Source organism: Dasypus novemcinctus, chromosome 2 (genome assembly GCF_030445035.2).
Source record: "Dasypus novemcinctus isolate mDasNov1 chromosome 2, mDasNov1.1.hap2, whole genome shotgun sequence".
NCBI classification, from domain to species: domain Eukaryota; kingdom Metazoa; phylum Chordata; class Mammalia; order Cingulata; family Dasypodidae; genus Dasypus; species Dasypus novemcinctus.
In genome coordinates, this window is record NC_080674.1 from 124,385,370 (window position 1) to 124,404,683 (window position 19,314).

Genomic DNA, 19,314 nt, shown 5'->3' on the forward strand with positions numbered 1-19,314 from the left:
GATCAAATTAAATATAAAGAGAGTGTACAATCTTTGTAACAGTATCATACATATTCCTGGAAATCATCATCATCTAATAATGCTCTATAAATGCAATATCCAGCATGATCTGTGCACTATTCACAATCTGTATGTAGGCAGAAAAATATTCTTTGCAAGTCCAATTGAACTTAAAGTCAAAATAATGTCACCCATATCATAATGAGAAACTGTGAACAGAACAGTTCAACTTTTTCAGCATTAGTAAGCATCTAAAACTAAAGATATCTCAAACCTGAGAGCACTGGAAACTGTCCATTTAGAATTTTTAAAATAGCATGTACTTTGCATCTAAATTAATAAATATTACAGTCAGTGTGTATTAAATCCCTAGATTCTGATTGTTGAGATTAATCCTCTGCAGAAATATATAGTTCAAACTTGAAAAAAAATCTGAGTCAAAATTCACTTTGGGAAATAAGCACAAATTACCTTTATATGACAATTTTTCTAAAATATTTTAGAGTTATTCAATAACAATGCTTTAACCATGAGTTCTTTTCCTATGATGATGAATTGGCTTCAGAGGGATTCATTACTCTCTGAAATAATATATCATAGGTAGCAGATGTAGCTCAGAGGTTGAGTGCCTGCTTCCCATGTACGAGGCCCTGGATTCAATCCCCAGTACTTCCTAAAAAAACAAACAAAAAACACATCATAACATGGATGCACATGTGTATCTGAAAAGAAATACCATAACATGTTATTGTAATTTTCTGTTTTGCTGAAGCAAAAACACACCTAAAAATGTCAATATTATCTATGTCCACAATAGTAACCACACAGCTATTCATTTTTATGTTAAGTTTCTAGATATAACAAGAACTTTATTTTCTTAAAAATAATTAGCTTAAGGAAAGCCCCGGATACTATATTCATCTGCCTCAGATATCAGCAAAGGAAGAATCATGTCAGTGATATAACTCCAGTTCATAAGGACTGATAAAAGCAATTCATAATTCAAATAAGAACACTTGACACACTTCTAGACTATGTTTTTCAGTGCTGCTCTCCATTTTCCTTATTCTCCTTTCAAAAGGACTTTATTTTACATTTGATCCCACAGCCATGATTCTAGACATCTATTAGGTAATCCACCTAAGAGATCAAGTTGCTTAAAAAGTACACTTTTTACTAAAAAATGTTTGAAGACTAAAATGGCCTTGACTCTAATCATGAAACTTCATATTCTTTATCAGTGTAGCTATATGGACAAAATAATATTCTAGTTTTCTACAATTGTGCTTATCCAAAATGTAGCATGCATGTTACTGGTTGAATGCCAAATGATGTTGGGTAGTCAAAAAAGCAAAACAAAAAAAAAAATTTTTTTTTTAATTTTTACTTTAAGCAAGTACTAATTCATTTTTGTTAAATTATTTCTATATGACTAGTAAGTATATATAAATGTGTGTATATATATATTTATCAGTATAAATGTATACATTCAAACTCATTAAATGTCATTTATTTAAGTAAAAATTAAGTTGATTTTAATTAAATGATAGTAAAGAAATTTAAAATTATGATGAAGAATGTAAGGATGGCAGGAAACACCTAAAGTTTATAAAGAACTAGCTTTAACCATACCATACTGGATGTTATTTAATACTTGCTCCTATTACAACCCAACTGGTACATACCAGCACCAATATCTCTAAACAAAGTATATTGCTTAATATTTATAAACAAATATATGCAAGTGTGACTAATCCTCTCTGAAGGGAGCATGAATGGCACAGGAGAATGGAAGATTCTTATCTTTGTTTTAATAATAATATCTACTTAACCCACAAATATTTAATGCTATTATATATTAACTTTAAAACTATTGAACAAGTCTTTCATGATCAGAAGCTAAAAGATCAGTGTACAAAAGTCAGTGGGGTGACTACATCTGTAGCTCGATTGGTTGAGCACCTGCTTCCCACATGGGAGGTCCCAGGTTCAGTTCCTGGTACCTCTTTAAAAAAATAAAAATAACATTATCTGTTATTATATATATTGTATAATAATATCTACTTAACCCACAAATATTTAATGCTATTATATCTTTGTTCCTTACCTGACCTTTTACTTTGTTATAGCAATCAATAATCCATGCTCCATGTATGTCTCTGCTTAAAAAGAAAAAAAAGGAATTATGTCATCAGAGAAAAAGTAAGCATTACGTGGTGTGATACATACATAACTTTTTTCACTGAAAGTCAGTGAACTAACCTAGATTTGTAAAATCCTTAAGTACTTTCATTTGTAGGTTAAGGAAAACAATCTATTAGGAGTTTAGTTTTATATTGTTGAATATATTATTGCTGCTTCCTGAGGTCTTTCATTCATGATATGTTGCCAGATAATTATTGCTAGCAAAGTGTGACTGTAGCAATGGTTATTCAACTCAATGGGTTTTATTTCCCCAACAAACTCTTCATGTAACTCAAATGTTTCAGTTGAAGGATAAAGCAACAATTAATCTATTCAAATATATGGGAGGGGTGCAATAATTTTCTGACAACCAAACAGCATAACAAAGTCATGGTATTGAAATTTAGAGCAATGAATTTTTTCCTTGGAAAGAAAAAAGCACTAAAAAATGAAAAAACTGTCAAAACTCAATTAATATCTGAAAACTTAAGTTTCACAAAATTTCCCTTGATACCAATTTCATGACATAGGTTTATTTTTATTTTATAAATAAAAGAGTACATATTAAACAACATGAAAGTAAAAGTGCATAGTATATTGGAAAGATCCTGGCATTTAGCCTGAAGTAGACCAGATCTAAGTTTCAAATTCACCATGTCAAATTATTTAACTCTTGAACATCAGTTCTTTATTTACAATAAGAAAATAAAAATATCTACTTTACAAGGTCAAATGAAGTGTTTATACTAAAGTTCATTGTGGAGTAAGGGCAAAGGGAATATTAATTCTCTTCCTTCATGAATTGTAGACTATAATGAAAGTATTCAGAAGAAAATATCCACCAATATAAACCAATCTCCGAAAGAAGGAGCTAAATCATAGGTAAAAAGGGATCTAAGTAGCCAAAAAGCTTTTTTCCTCAATTTCTTTCATTCTAAAATGTTTGGAAAACAGCTAGGAAAAAAAATGATCCAGATTGGAGAGGAAGAATTAAAATGGCTTTTTATTCACAAATATAATCTTCTATACAGAAAATCCTAAGAACCAAACATTTAAATTTAAAACTATTGAACAAGTCTCTCATGATCAGGGGCTACAAGATCAGTATACCAAAGTCAGTGGGGTGAGCACATGTAGCTCAATTGCTTCCCACATGGGAGGTCCCAGGTTCGGTTCCTGGTACCTCTTTAAAAAAAAAAAACACAAATAACGAGCAAAGCAAATGAAAAAATCAACTCAGAGGAGTTGATGTGGCTCAGTGCTTGAGTGCCAACTTCCTATATACAAGGCCCCAGGTTAAATCCTTGGCCCTCAGCACCTCAAAATAAAAAGTCAATAGGATTTCTGTATGCTATCAATAAACAATCTGATAATTAAGAAAACTATTCCATGTAAAACAACATTAAAGTAAAAAAAAATAAGAATAATTTTAAAAGGCAAACTTGTAGACTGAAAATTTTATTGAAAGTAATTTAAGATGATCTAATTAAATGGAAAGACATTCCATATTCATGGATCATGAACACTCAGTAATGTAAAATGATAATACACTCCAAACTGGTTTACAAATACAACACAATCCCTATAAAAATCTCAACTGGCTTTAGTGCAGAAATTTGACAATCTGATGCCAAAATTAATATGGAAATTTAGACCCAAAATAACCTAATCAATCATGAATAAGAAAGACAAAGTTGAGAACCTAACATTTCCTGATTTCAAAACTTAATTCAAAGCTACTGTAACAAACATGGCGTGATACTGACAAGAGAATAGGCATACAGAAAAATGGAAAGGAATTAAGATCCCAGAAATAAACCTTTACATTTATGATCAACTGTGTTCTAACAAAGCTGTCAAGAAAATTCAATGGGAAAAAACTTTTCAAGAAATGTTTCTGTGACAAGTGAATGCACAAGCAAAAGCAAAATTTAAACTTTTATTTCATACTATACCCCAAAATTAATTCAAAATGCATCATAGAACTAAATGTGAAGTCAAAAATCTATAAAATTCTTAGAAGAAAACATAGCAGGAAATCTTCATCTTATATTATGCAATGATTTCTTAGATACAGCACCAAAAACATAGGCAGTAATAGATAAAATAGATAAATTAGATTTCATTAAAATTTAAAACTTTTGTGCTTCAAAAGATATCATCAAGAAAGACAAAATGGGCGGCAGACTTGGCCCAGTGGTTAGGGCGTCCGTCTACCACATGGGAGGTTCATGGTTCAGATCCCGGGCCTCCCTGACCTGTGTGAAGCTGGCCCATGCGCAGTGCTGATGCGCACAAGGAGTGCCCTGCCATGCAGGGGTGTCCCCCGTGTAGGGGAGCCCCACACGCAAGGAGTGTGCCCTGTAAGGAGAGCCGCCCAGCGCAAAAGAAAGTGCAGCCTGCCCAGGAATGGTGCCGCACACATGGAGAGCTGACACAACAAGATGACGAACCAAAAGAAACACAGATTCCCATGCCGCTGACAACAGAAGCGGACAAAAAAGACGCAGCAAAATAGACACAGAGACACTGAGAATAGACAACCGGGGTGGAGGGGAAGGGGAGATAAATAAATAAATCTTAAAAAAAAAAAAAAAAGAAAGACAAAATGAAACTTACAATTGGGAAATATGTTTGCAAATTATAAATCTCATAAGGAACTTTACCCCAGATTATATAAAGAACATGAACAACTCAATAATAAGAAAACAAGGAATCCCACTAAAAAATGGGCAAAGGATTTGAATAGACATTTCTTCAAAGAAGATTTTGGAAAGGCTATTAAGTATATAAAGATGTTAAACATCATTGTTCATTAGTGAAGTGTGAATCAAAACCACAATTAGATACCACCTCACATCTACTTGAAATGCTATAATCAAAAAGGCAGATCATAATATGGAGAAATTGGAACCCTCCTATACAGCTGGTGAAAATGTAAAATGGTACAGCCACTGTGGAAAACAATTAGGCAGTTTCTCAAAATATTAAACATGAAGTTACCAGAAGACTTAGAAATTCCACCCAGGAGAAATGAGACCATGCCCACACAATGATTTGTACACAAATGTTCATGCCAGCATTATTCACATTAGTAAAAAATTGGAAACAACTCAAATTCCTATCAACTTGTGAATGGATAAACAAAATGTGGTATATATATAAAACAGAATACTATACAGCAATAAATACAGACGAAGTACCAATACATGTTACAAAATGAATAACACTCAAAAACATGCTAAGTGAAGAAATCCAGGAATATCAAACATATTGTTTGATACTATTTATATGAAATGTCAAAAAAAGGAAAAATCTATAAGAGCTTCTGGGAAGATGGCATTGGAGTAGGTCATCAGTGTTCAACCATTTACAAAAACAATGAAAGAAGGGCAAAAATATCTGAGTGAGCTGCTTTGAGGAGCCACAGACCAGGAGAGTGCTATATGTATTGTCCAGGAGGGAGATGGACAGAAGACAAAGAGAATGAAAGGAAAACTATTACTTACTTGCCTCTGCAGTTGGGTATGGCACCCATCCACCACCATCAAGGCAAACCAACCTTGGTAAAACCCATGGCTGATGCAGCCAACTGAGAGTGGAATGGAAGTTTTCTCCCCCAGGAAGAGGAGGGATATGGAGGAGGACTAAAAGGATTCTCTTCAGAGAGTTTGGATAGCAAGGCCCCACTTTGAATCACACCTCTAGTTGGATCAGAAACACAAGCCAGTAAAGATTAAAAGAGTCGCCCCTGTGCAAAGTTTCACTGAAGATTCCCATCTGCTGGCAAGCTGGGAAAATGAAAAAAAAAAAAAAAAAAAAAAAGCTTATTAGAGTCTGTCAGGTACTTATTCCCAGACCTCCTTGCATCTGGCCTGCACCCCATTACTGGGTCCCTGGTCCCATTTTGAAAACTTAAGCAGGTAAATTTTAAAGAATTTAGAATAAGTTGAACAAAAGTCAGAGAGTCTGATACAAAACCACTAGGAAAGAGTGAAATTAACCAACAGAATAAATTCAACAACAATCAGATGCTTACATAACAGTCAAAAAAAAAAATTACAAGTCATACCAGCAAACAGAAAGATGTGGCCCAGCTAGAGGAAAAAATTAAGCATCACTGATTAATTGTCACAGGATTTAAAACAACTAGTAATGATTTTCACATAAATTTCCTATATCAATTCAAGGAGTTGAAGGAAAATATGGCTAGAGATTAAATATACATATATTAAGAAGACACTTGGTAAACATAAAGAACTATTTAAAAGTTTGCAAAGAAAAGTAACAGATCTAATGGAAATGAAAGACACAATGGGTGAGATTAAAAATACATTAGAGGCATATAACAGCGTATTTGAAATGGACAGGGAATGAATAATTGAAATGGAGGACAGAGCAACTGAACTTGAAAAGACAGGAGAACAGACAGAAAAAAAAATGGAAAAAATGGAACAGGGTATCAGGGAATTTAATGACATCATGAAATGCACAAACATATGTGCTATGAGTGTCACAGAAGAAGAACAGAACAGAAAGAATATTTGAAGAAACAATGACTGAAAATTTTCCAAATCTTAAGAAAAATAAAAATATCAGTATCCATGAGACAATGGACTCCAAACAGAATAAATCCAAATAAGCCTAATTCAAGACACCTACTATTCAGAATGTCAAATACCAGAGGTAAAAAGAGAATTCTGTAAACAAGAGAAAAGTAATTCATCACATAGTGGGACACTAAATAAGACTAAAGTGCCAATTTCTCAACAGAAATCATGGAGGAAAGAAAACAGTGGTATGATATTTAAAATACTGAAATTTTTTAAAAACCTGCCAACAAAGAATTCTTTATCTGGCAAAAATGTCCTTCAAAAATGAGGGATAATTTTAAATTTTCACAGATAAACAGAACCTGAAGAGTTTGTCATCAAGAGAGTGAACTTACAAGAATTTCTGCAGCCTGAAAGGAAAAGGCAGTGGAGAGAGGCTTGGAGAAGACAGTGGAAATGAAGATTCTTAATAAGGGTAATTGAAAGGGTAAAAAGATGAATAAAAGTAAAATATAACAACAGAAATATAAAGGATAAAATGGACAAAGTATTGCCTTTACAGAAATAACACTGAATATTAGTGGACTCAACCACCAAATAAAAATATACAAACCGACAGAATAGATTATCAAAAACTGAGACACGGGCCATCTAAGTATTATCTGCAAGAGACTTAACTAAGACCCAAGAACAAAAATAGGCTGAAAGTGAAATGTTGAAAAAAGATATTCCATGCAAATAGTAACCAAAAAAGAGCTGGAGTAGCTACACTAATATCAGACAAAATAGATTTTAAATGCAAACATGTTATAGGAGAAGAAGAAGGTCATTATATATTAATAAAAGGGGCAATTCACCAAGAAAAAATGACAACCACAAATATTTATGCACCTAACTTGGGTGCCCCAAAATACATGAGGCAAACACTGCAAAACTGAAGGGAGAAATAGACATCTCTACAAAAATAGTTTGAGACTTCAATACATCACTCTTATCAGTGGATAAAACATCTGGACAGAATACAAATAAGAAAACAGAGAGCTTGAATAATATAAGTGAACTAGATGTAATAGGCAAATACAAAACATTGCACCCCAAAAGAGCAGGATACAGTCTTCTCAAGTGCCTATGATCCTTCTTCAGAATAGAGTATATGTTGAGTCACAAAATAGGGGCCAATATATTTTTTAAAAGATTGAAATTATGCAAAGTACCTACTTCAATCATAATGGAATGAAGCTGATATCAAAAACAAGCAGAAAATAGGAAATCAAAAATACATGGATACTAAAAGACACACTCAAACAATCAGTGGATCAAAGAATAAATTGCAAAAGAAATCAGTAACTATCTCAAGATGAATGAAAACAAGAACACAACATATCAAAATCAATGGAATGCAGTGGTGGCAGTCCTGAGAAGGAAATTTATAGCCCTTAATGCTTACATTAAAAAAGAAGAAAGAGCTTAAAAGAAAGACTTAACTGCACATCTAGAGAAGCTAGAAAAATAACAAATCCCAAAACAAGTCGAAGGAAATAAATAACAAAGATTTGGGCCTTTTCACGAAGATGCTGCTGAAAACAAAGAAGGAAGTGCCTGCCCCTCCCAAAACCAAAGCCAAAACAAAAGCTCTGAAACCCAAGAAGGCAGTACCAAAAGGTGTTTACAGCCACACACAAAAAAGAAGATATGTACATCACTCACCGTCCAGCAGCCTAAGGTGCTGTTTCTCAGGAGACAGTCCAAATAGCCTTGGAAAAGCACCCTCAGGAGAAATAAGCTTGACTACTATGCATCATCACAAGTTCCCCCTGACCACTGAGTCAGCAATGAGAAATATTGAGGACAACAACACACTTGTGTTCACTGTGGATGTCAAGGCTATCAAGCACCAGATCAAACAGGATGTAAAGAAGTTCTATGACATTGATGTGGTGACCAAGGTCAACACCTTGATCAGGCCTGATGGAGAGAAGAAGGCATATGTTCAACTGGCTCCTGACTGATGCTTTGGATATTGTCAACAAAATTGGGATCATCTAAACTGAGTGCATCTAAACTGAGTGCTGGCTAATTCTAAATATAAAATCTTTGACTATAAAAAAAAAGCAAAAATAAATGTAATTGAGGAAAAAAAATCAAGAGAGAATGAAGAAAACCAAAAATTTGTTATCAAAGAAGATAATCAAAATAAACAAACCCTTAGGTAGACTGATAAAGAAAAAAGGAGAGAAGATGCTTCAACAGAATCAGAAATTAGTTGGGAGAAACTACTACTGACCCCATTGAAATAAACGAGGTCCCAAAAGACACTATGAAGAACTGTACCATTACACTAGACAATTTAGGCAAAATGTACAAAATGTACAAATTCTTAGAAAAACTACACTGACCCTAGGAGAAATTGCAGGCCTCAACAAACCAAGTAAAGAGATTGAAACAGTCACCAAACACCTCCCAAAAATGAAAAGCTTAAGACCAAATGGTTTCACAGGTGAATTCTACCAATTATTCAAAAAAGGTTTAATGCAATCTTGTTCAAACTCCCAAAAAATTGAACAGGAGGTAACACTACCAAACTCATTTTATGCAGTGGGCATCACCCTAATACCAAAGCCAGACAATGATACTAAAAAAAAAAAAAAAAAAAAAAAATTACAGACCAATTTATCTAATAGATACAGATTCAAAACTCCTCAAAAAAATACTTGCTAATTGGATCCAAAGGCAAATTAAAAGATTTATACATCATGGCCAAGTGTTTTTCCCCCCCAGGTATGCCAAGATGTTTCAATACAAGAAAATCAATTAGTGTGATACACTTCATTAATAAACTAAAGAAGCAAAATCACATGATCATCGTAATTTAATACAGAAAAGACATTTGATGAAATACAGCATCATTTCTTTAAAAAACACTCCAAAAGAGGAATAGAAAGAAGCTTTCTCAACTTGATAAAGTGCATATATGAAAAAGCCACAGCTAATATTGTACTGAATGGCAAAAGAATAAAATCTTTCCCACTGAGTTTAGGAACAAAACAAGTATGCCCACTGTCACCATTGTTACTCATTATTGTTCTAGATGTTCTAGATAGAGCAATTACACAAGAAAAAGAAATAAAAAGTAGCCAAATAAGAAAGGAATAAGTAAACTTTCCCTATTTAGCAATATGATCCCATACCTAGAGAACCCTGAAAATCCATAACAAAGCTATTAGACCTAATAGACAAGTTCAGCAAAGTGGTGGGATACAAGATTAATTGCAAAACTCAGGAGTGTTTCAGTATATTACTAATGAGAAACCTGGGGAGAAAGTCAAGAAAAAAAATTTCATTTACAATTATGACTAAAAGAATAAAATACTTAGAAATAAACTTGACCAAGAATATGAAGGACCTGTATCCAGAAAACTATAAAACATTTCTAAGAGAAACCAAAGAAAATATAAATATATGGAAGAACATCCCATGTTTATGGATTGGAAGTCTAAATATCATTAAGATGCCAATTCTTCCCAAATTGATTTACAGATTCAATGCAATCACAATCAAAATTCCAACAGCCTTTTTTTTTGCAGAAATGGAAAATCCAATTATCAAATTTATTTGGAAGGGTGTCTTTGAATAGCAAAATTATCTTTAAAAAGAGAACAAATTTGGTGGACCCTTACTGCCTGACTTTAAACCATATTACTTAGCTATAGTGGCAGTACCTCAAGAAATTGAATATGCAACTGCTATATGATTCAGCCATCCCATACCTAGGAATATATTCAGAAGAACTGAAACCAATGATGCAAAATTACATTTGCACACCAATGTTCACAGCAACATTATTCACAATTGCTAAAATATGGAAACAGCCCAAGTTCTCATCACCTAATGAATGGAAAAACAAAATGTGGTATATACACACACACACACACACACACACACACACACACAATGAATCACACACTATTCACCTGTAAGGAAAATGAAATCAGGATGCATATGACAACATGGGTGACATTTGAGGACATTTTGTTGAATGAATAAGCCAGTCACAAAAGACAAATATCGTATGGTCTCACTAATATGAACTAAATATGATGAGTAAATTCATGGAGTTAAAGTCTAGATTATAGGTAACTAGAAGATAGTCTGACAGTTGAGAAGGGGAAACTGATGCTTAATGTATGTAGAATTTTTAATAAGGTCGATGGTAAATCTGTGGAAATGGCTAGAGTTGATGGTGATACATTATAGTGAGTATAACTAATACTGCTAATTTATAAATGTGATTGTGACTAGAAGGGTTAGTCTAGCAACATAATTGTCAATTGAAGAAAGCTAGAAGATAATCTAGGAACTGTATAATATAGTGAACTTCATGGTAGATGAAGATTATTGTTAATAGTACAAACACAATAATGTTCTATGAACTAGAACAAACGTATGTCACCATTAAAAGGTGTCAAGAATATGGTGATACATGAGAAAAATACAACTAATGTAACTTTTGGTTATAGTTAATAGAATGTAATATTTTTGCATCAGTGACAAAGAAGGTACTATATTAATGCTAAGGTTAATATACAGGTTATAAAATGGTATAGGATTTTTCCTTTTGGAGTAATGAAAACATTCTAAAATTGACTAAAGTGATAACAGCACAACATTATGATGAAACTGAGACCCACTGAGTGTATGCTTTGAATGGACTGTAGAAGGCATGGGACCATATAATACAGTGAACCCTGGAGTGGATGATGGACCGTGGTTAGCAGTATATATATATAAGAACATTCCCTATGAACCACAACAAATATACAATGCTAATACATGGTGTTAACAATAGGATGGTTTATGGAAAACATACACCAAATGTGAACTATGGGCTATAGTTAGAAGTAATATTTTGATGATGTTCCTCCATCATTTGTAACAAATGTTCCACAACAAAGCAAGATGTTGTTGGAGGGGTGATGTATGTGAATACTGTATTTTATGTATGATTGTTCTGTAAATTCACAACTTCTCTAATAAAAAAAAGAAAAATCTAGAGGCAAGATGTAGATTAGTATGAAAGGGGAGTGCTTGCAAATGAGCACAAACTGTCTTTGGGCAATGAAGGAAATGTTCTAAAATTGTGGTGATGCTTGCAAAACTCTTTAAATATAGTAAAAATCATTGTATACACCTAAAATAGGTGGGTTTTATGATATGTAAATGATATCTTTCTAAAGCTGACAAATTTTTAGAGTAAGGAATTTATCATAACATGGAATATGCATGGGAGTTGTGAAAATACAAGTAATAATGTTATCAGTATTGTTTTTCGATTATCAATTTAAACTATGTATTGTGGGTTAAAGAATGTATGTAATTATGGGATATTCTAATACTAACATCCATTGTGCCCTTAAGAATCAGGATTCTTATTGTGAAAAAAAGATCCATTTATATTTTTAGAAGAGTTTAAGCAAATCCATGTAGATATAAATTTGATGGAATTACCAATTAATGAAGTATCAATTTATGAAGTGTATATATATATATGCAGATATATAGATATAAATATAAATAAGTATAGATATATACAAAGTTCTCCTAACTTTATCTAATGAAGAGGCTTAGATGCAATCAGCAACTACAATCAGATCATTGTGCATATCTAGCATCCAGATTATAGTATTGAAAGAATATTTCCCAGTTAAAAAAATAGGACATTGTATTAGTCAACCAAAAGGTTGCTGATGCAAAGTACCAGAAATCTGTTGGCTTTTATAAAGGGTACGTATTTGGGGTAAAAGCTTATAGTTACAAGGCCCTAAAGAGTCAAACTCAAGGTCGCTTTCTCACCAAAGTCAGTTGCCCCGTGTTGAAGCATGATGGTGACTATCTCCACCTGGTCTCTCCTTCCTTCTTCCTCTTAAGGCTCCATGGATCCAGCTTCTTCCAACATCAGATGTAGGCTGGCACAGGGCTCATCTCACAAGGTCAGCTGTACTATCAGGCGAATGGCTCATCTCTTCCCAGAGCTTCAAAACTTACAAATTTTTTCTTCTCTGTATCTTCTTCTGTGCATCTTCTTGACTGAGTGTCTGTTTCTATCAGCCCACCAAGGGGGTGAGGACTTAGCCCTGAGTCACAGCCTACTTATGTGGTTGAATCAAAGCCCTAATCTTGATTTAGTGAAGTAAATGTAAAACCTTTGAATTTAATACAATCAAAGAGTATCAAGCCCAGAGAAACAGACCAGTTTACAAACATAATATCTTTTTTTGGAATTCAGAAACATCTACATTAAATGAGATTTAAAAGACATAGCAGGTTTAAGAAATGGGCAAGACTATTTTGCCAAGAAATGCACAGTTGAGTGATAAAACTATGAAGAAGTGCAAGGAAATGACTGCTATAAAGGAAGAATCGCAGTTACTACGGGGAGAAAGGGGTTATTATTGGCACAGACACTTGGAGGATCTTCCCTGGTGACTGCCAAAGTTCTATTTTTGATTTAAGCATTTTTGATATAAGCATTTACCTTATATTATCTCATGAATTTATTAACTTGTTTTGTGTTTGTTTTCTGAAATATAATTCTTAAATAGGTAACATTTGAGTTTCCCATATGGTGAAGAGAAAAGCAAATTAAACATGGTCACTATAGCATAAGAAAGTTAATCAGGAAAGTACTAAACAGAAAGCATAAAAATAATGAAAGATGAACAGATTAGCATCAGTTCTTTTAAGTTTACTATAATTACCATAGCCTACCTATCCCCCCAAACTTCAGCATTTATTTTTTTCTTCTGATAATTACTTATTCATCTTTTTTATTTGTTTTTTAATTCTACTGGATTGTGTTGTTTTTGTGGGACTTTAGTTGTTTTATTTTTTAATTCTAAGACATTTTATGGCTGGTAGAAGTATTCAAACCATTCATATGTATTATCCATATGATTCATTTGGTTTTATTTTTATCACTTTTTTCTTATATTACTATTTTTAATTTTTAAAGATTTATAATATTTACATTCATGTTCATGACAGTAATTTCTTCTACTATTTTGTCTCAGTTTTGTCTATTAAGTGGATTTAAGACTCAATACAAGTTCTTTTTTTTTCAATACGAATTCTTATAGCAAAAAAATAAAGCTCCTGAATTCCTAATTTTAATTCATTGCATAGTTGATGGGATTTTTATCAATGAGTTGTTTCTTCATACCTCAGATTAATCTCAAAATTTATCAAAAGATGCATATGATAATCCTTTAATAAATGGTTGCAAAAAGTATCAAAATTGCTTCTAAAAGAAAATAAAATATCAATCTTCCAATGCCAAAGAAAAAATGCAATTTTTCAGAAAGAATTATTTCCAAAGCATATTTGATTCTTAGTGGTATTACTAGTTTCCATTAAAATTTTCAAAAAACAGAAAATCTCTTTTTCATATAATCTGGTACAGAGCACACAAAAGGAAAGAAACCTATTTTTAAACAGTGTAGAATTTACACAAGTATTAACAGACATAGCAATAGAACATATTAAAAATATTTCCCAAAAGCCCTCATCATATATAAGAATTAGACAAAGTTTGGAATCTTCCAATTAAGTGTAACTATTTCCATCAGAAATCTTCGGTTCATTTTTTCATCTCTGTGCATTTCACAATTTCCTTATGATAAAACTGGAGTGAAGATTAATGTGAGAATATTTATTTTGACTTGTTATAATTTTGTTTTCTTCTCTGTTTAACCAAGATTTGATTCAAAGTTTCTTAATACCTGGTTGTTCTCTGCTGAAAAGTGACATAGCCTTTAATGCTCTGTTTAATTTATGCAAAATGTCTTTAAGTATTGCTTAGAAGTTTTTATTGTTGCTTTGATTTTATCATTTGACATTTACTGAAATATTTTTGAATAAATATTTTGGGTTTTCTAGCCTTCTTAGTGACATCAGATATCCTAAGTGTTAGGAAGGCAAGACTTCTCTATTCTTCAATATTTTCTTCTTATATTTAGTCTATAGTCTTGGATTTTCAGTTCTGAAATTAATATTTTATGTAAATGTCCCCCAAAATGGTAAAGTCTCCATTAAATAATTATTATAGTACTAGAAAATCATGTCAATTAAGTAAGATATGGAATTTACATTTAATCAGAAGCATATTTTCTAGAACAAGCTATATCTTAAATATATATTCTAGAAAATACATTTTATAACTTCCATATCATATAGTTATTAGGAGTGACTTCTATTCCTGGTCTATACTAACTAGTTGTGGGAAATCATTACTGTTCCTTATTTCTCCATCAATGTCATCACATAATCTTTCTGCCCTTGAGAGATATGCCTTGTATTTATTCTTAACAATATGTGGTTGGAATATTTTTAAAGTGTATTATTTCCTTACTGAATATAAGTAAAAGTCGTGTCAAAAATTCTGCTTGCAAGTTTCAGCAGTTAAAAATTGCTTTGCCTATGTTATTTGAACAGTGTCTTTCAAAAACTACTCAAAGTTATCATTGAAATTTCTCTCCTCTGGCTTATGCTTAACTATTTGCTCTCTCCCCTATATTCCTTAAAATGCTCTCAAATTAGATTTTTTAAAGCAAGAAAGTCCTCGTCCTTAGTAAACTTTAACATTTATACTGTCAACTGTTTTTAGCAGCATATTTTTATTTCTAATACTCATCACATCATCTGCTAGAGAAAATGTTTTATGTTGATAACCTGGTTTTCTTCTAGAACACTATAACTCCCAAATCAAACCCAAATTCTGTTTTTTCTCACAACTTTTCCACAAATGAATATACAACCATATGAGGGTTATATCTTGATTAATAATTATGAATTTTTCAGACAGTGACTCAATTAATAATTGCACACAACTACTAGTGAAAGAATCCTTATATAGTATTTTTAAAATAGTGATTTGTTTTCCCATGTGATGGAGAGGCTTAGTTATTCCAGTTCTGTTATGTCAGCTCTACGAAGTCATTAGGGAACCCAGGTTCATTTATTTTTATGTTCCACCATCTTAAACATGTGTCTTCTGCTCTCAAGTTCATAGCATGCCTAATGGATTTCCAACCATCACTTCATTTTCCAAGAAGACAAAAGAGAAAGGTAAAGAACAAAGCAACATTTCTCCCAGTCCAGTCACAGAGTTTAAGCCCTACTGTCAATCACATCTCATGAATCATCCCTCACTACAACTGAGGCTAGAAAATATCATCTTTCAGCTGGACACATTGCTCCTCCAGATAAAAGCAGGGAATGCGTTACTGCATTTCGATTGGATAGACAAGGTAGTCCCATTTCCAAATGATCACACTGGATTTCTATAAGCCTGATCTTGACATTTGTAGTCGCCAAACTATTTAATACTTTTTTACCAACCTTAATTGCACTGTTTTCTCCTTAAAAGGAAGAGTATGTTTGTTTTTATCAACTTTTCCAAGCTTGTCATTTGTGTATTTATTTGTCACATGAATACATGTTATGTAATGTGTTGGTTAGAAAGCCAAGGGAAGATGTATGTTTCAGCCACCTGGATGTGGAGTATCCTGGTCCCTACTACCACCCCACCCCACCCCACACATACTTCCACACACATGCTTTACCAATGGGATGAATCGAAGTAGTGGGTCTTAATGATGGTTAGGTAGACCAAGAGGAAAAAAAGAGAAATAGAAGACATGTTAGAGAAACTAATATGAAATTGGTATTTGAAAGTGGTATTTTAATTGTATCATCAGGTAAACTCTTAATTAGGAAAAGAGTGTTTGGACCATCTACAACATCCAAGATATTTTGTAGTCCTTATCCAAAATAGGAAACCTTTATTTGCTTAGGAGAATTAGATCTTGGAAAAGGATACTTAAAATGAACATATCTAAAATAGGATCAAAATTTCATAGTATATAGTTTAAAAGTTTCAGATATTTATCTTGAAAATACAAATTTAAATATATTAATTTTAGTTTATATCAGACAAACTTTAGGTTATAATTACATGCAATTATACAGAAAAAAACAAAAAATAAGTCAGATCTATTATTATTCCTTATATACATTTTACCTATAATATTGTGTGAATATATGCATGATAAACATCTTTGACACAATATTTAAGTTTCACAACATAGATGCAAAGGGTTACTTTTGCAACAAGTATTGACAGTTTTTTTCAGGGCCTCAAAAAATATACAACATTTTTAAAAATACAAAAAAAATGAAGAGATTTTTAAAAGAGGCACCAACCAAATAACAGATTTTAACAAATAATATTTTACCATATTTGTTTCAGATAGTTTATCTTCAATGAATAAATCATCACAGCTAAAATCTAAGCCTTCTTTTGTTTGTATGGATTTACTAAATTTAGATCCGTAAAAATATAACCACCACACCAGGGAGCCAAGAGTGCCTACAACTGAAAGCAGAAGGATTGCATCCAGCATCCATGTGGAATCTAAGCCCCCTCTTGATATAGATGTGGCGTGGACACACCATTCTAAGGTCCACAGGATGGAGGAATATAGTAAGGATTAGAGTGGACTTACTGATAGTCTATTCATGAACTATTGTGATTAGTAATCAAAGAAAATGTGGCATTGGTGTGGAGAAAGTGGCCATGGTGGCTGCTGGGGGTAGGGAGTGGGAGGAAGAGATGTGATGTGGGGGCATTTTTGGGACTTGGAGTTGTCCTGGGTGGTGCTGCAGGGACAGGTACCAGACATTGCATGTCCTCCCATGGCCCACTGGGTGGACTGTGGGAGAGTGTGGGCGATGATGTGGACCATTGACCATGAGGTGCAGTGGTGTTCAGAGATGTATACACCAAATGCAATGAATGTCTCATGATGATGGAGGAGATTGTTGTTATGGGGGGAGGAGTGGAGGGAGGAGGGTGGGGGGTATATGGGGACCTCATATTTTTTTAATGTAACATTAAAAAAATAAAGACAAAAAAAGATAATATATATATATACTATCATGCCAATGTCCTATATAAATACAAATGTTTATATCATTTATATAAATTTATAACTTACTTGTTTTAACTGAACATGATTTTTGAAATCCATCCTAAATACAAAATTTAGTTCATTCATTTTAATTCTTAAATGGAATTCTATTACATAAATATTCCACAATTCATTTACTGATATGTTTGCTGATGTTGAATTAAACATACATTTTCACCTAAGTTTTTCTAAGGTAAAAATTCAGTTCTAGAATTGCTAGTCTAAGACATTCACATTTTTTCACTTTGCAGTTGTCAAATTTCTTTCTAAGATGACTGTATCTTTTTATGCTTCTGCCATCAGTGTAAGATAATTCTTATCTCCTCAGATACTCTCCAAGTCTTGATACTGTCACCCTTTTAATGATTTGCAAATATTAAGGGTTTGAAATTATATCCACCTTCATATGCCTAAATACTAATGTTTACTTCAATGAAATTTATTTATTTCTATTATTTTCTAACCACTTTCTGTTGCATTGCTTATTTTGGATAGTTATTTGCCTGTGATAAATACTGCCAATTATTTATCACAAATTAGTTGTCCTTCAATTTTATTATTTTTTATCTCCTTTTTAATATCTTTTCGAACATATATATATCAAATATTATATGTAGCATATAAGATAATTTACAAAACATAAAATTATATTAACCACTGGTGAAATCACCCCTAGAATAATACTGATACCTGCATAGTGTTTCCGTATCACATACCACATCGTCCTCTCCAAAGCGATGCACTGTCCTCATTTTTGTTTTTAATATTTCCTTTATTCTTTAATGTAGTTTAATCACATATGCAGGTATACATAAAATAGTTTACTTAATTTTGCTTATTTCTGAACTCTGCATACTACATGTATTGGTATGAGTTTACTCTTTTCATTTTGTATTATATTTCTAAGAAGTTTCTAATGCTTATTATTTCTGACAGTTTTTAGTTAACAGTAGTTTGTTTTTTTATGTTTCTGGTCATCTTAGACTGTGTCTTAGACATCGTATATGAAAATGTATTTGTAGAAATAATTTAAATAATTTAAGGTCCAGGATTATAGTTTCTTCTTGTAGAGTACACTTTTGTATCTTTCTGCCCTTCAACTGGACGTGCTGAGTCAGGGCCACTTCATTCTAGTTACTAGGCTTGAGAGTCCCTTAACAGCTAATAATAGGAAACCAGTCTTCAGGTTCTTCTGAATGCACATAAACTACAAAGTTATTATCATATGGAAAGTGTAGCCCTTTCAGGTTCCAGCTCAAAGTGAAATATTATTAGGGTAGTGGCTAGGGTAAGGCAAGAGTCATCTAGGGTACAAAACTTAAGAAGGAACTCATTCTCTGAGTGAAGCAAGTGTTATAACACCCTGAGAGTGAGTGACTCTAAATTTTGTGCCCTGGGCACCTCACTTATTGTATTCTACTCCCAGTTCTGAAGTGGTTTGTATGCCCACCTTTAGAAGTCCAAATGCTTTCGGATCTACTAACCCCTAAAAGTCAACAAAGTGTAGAGGAGAAATGAAAATTTATTATCTACAGTTGTATAATCAATTTCCC

The 19,314-nt window shown here is 32.7% G+C and overlaps 1 pseudogene; it reads left to right on the plus strand.

Annotated features, from left to right (window-relative positions):
- The first annotated feature begins 8,308 nt into the window (after positions 1-8,308).
- Positions 8,309-8,783, plus strand: LOC131275150 (large ribosomal subunit protein uL23-like; annotated as a pseudogene).
- The last annotated feature ends 10,531 nt before the right edge of the window (positions 8,784-19,314 follow it).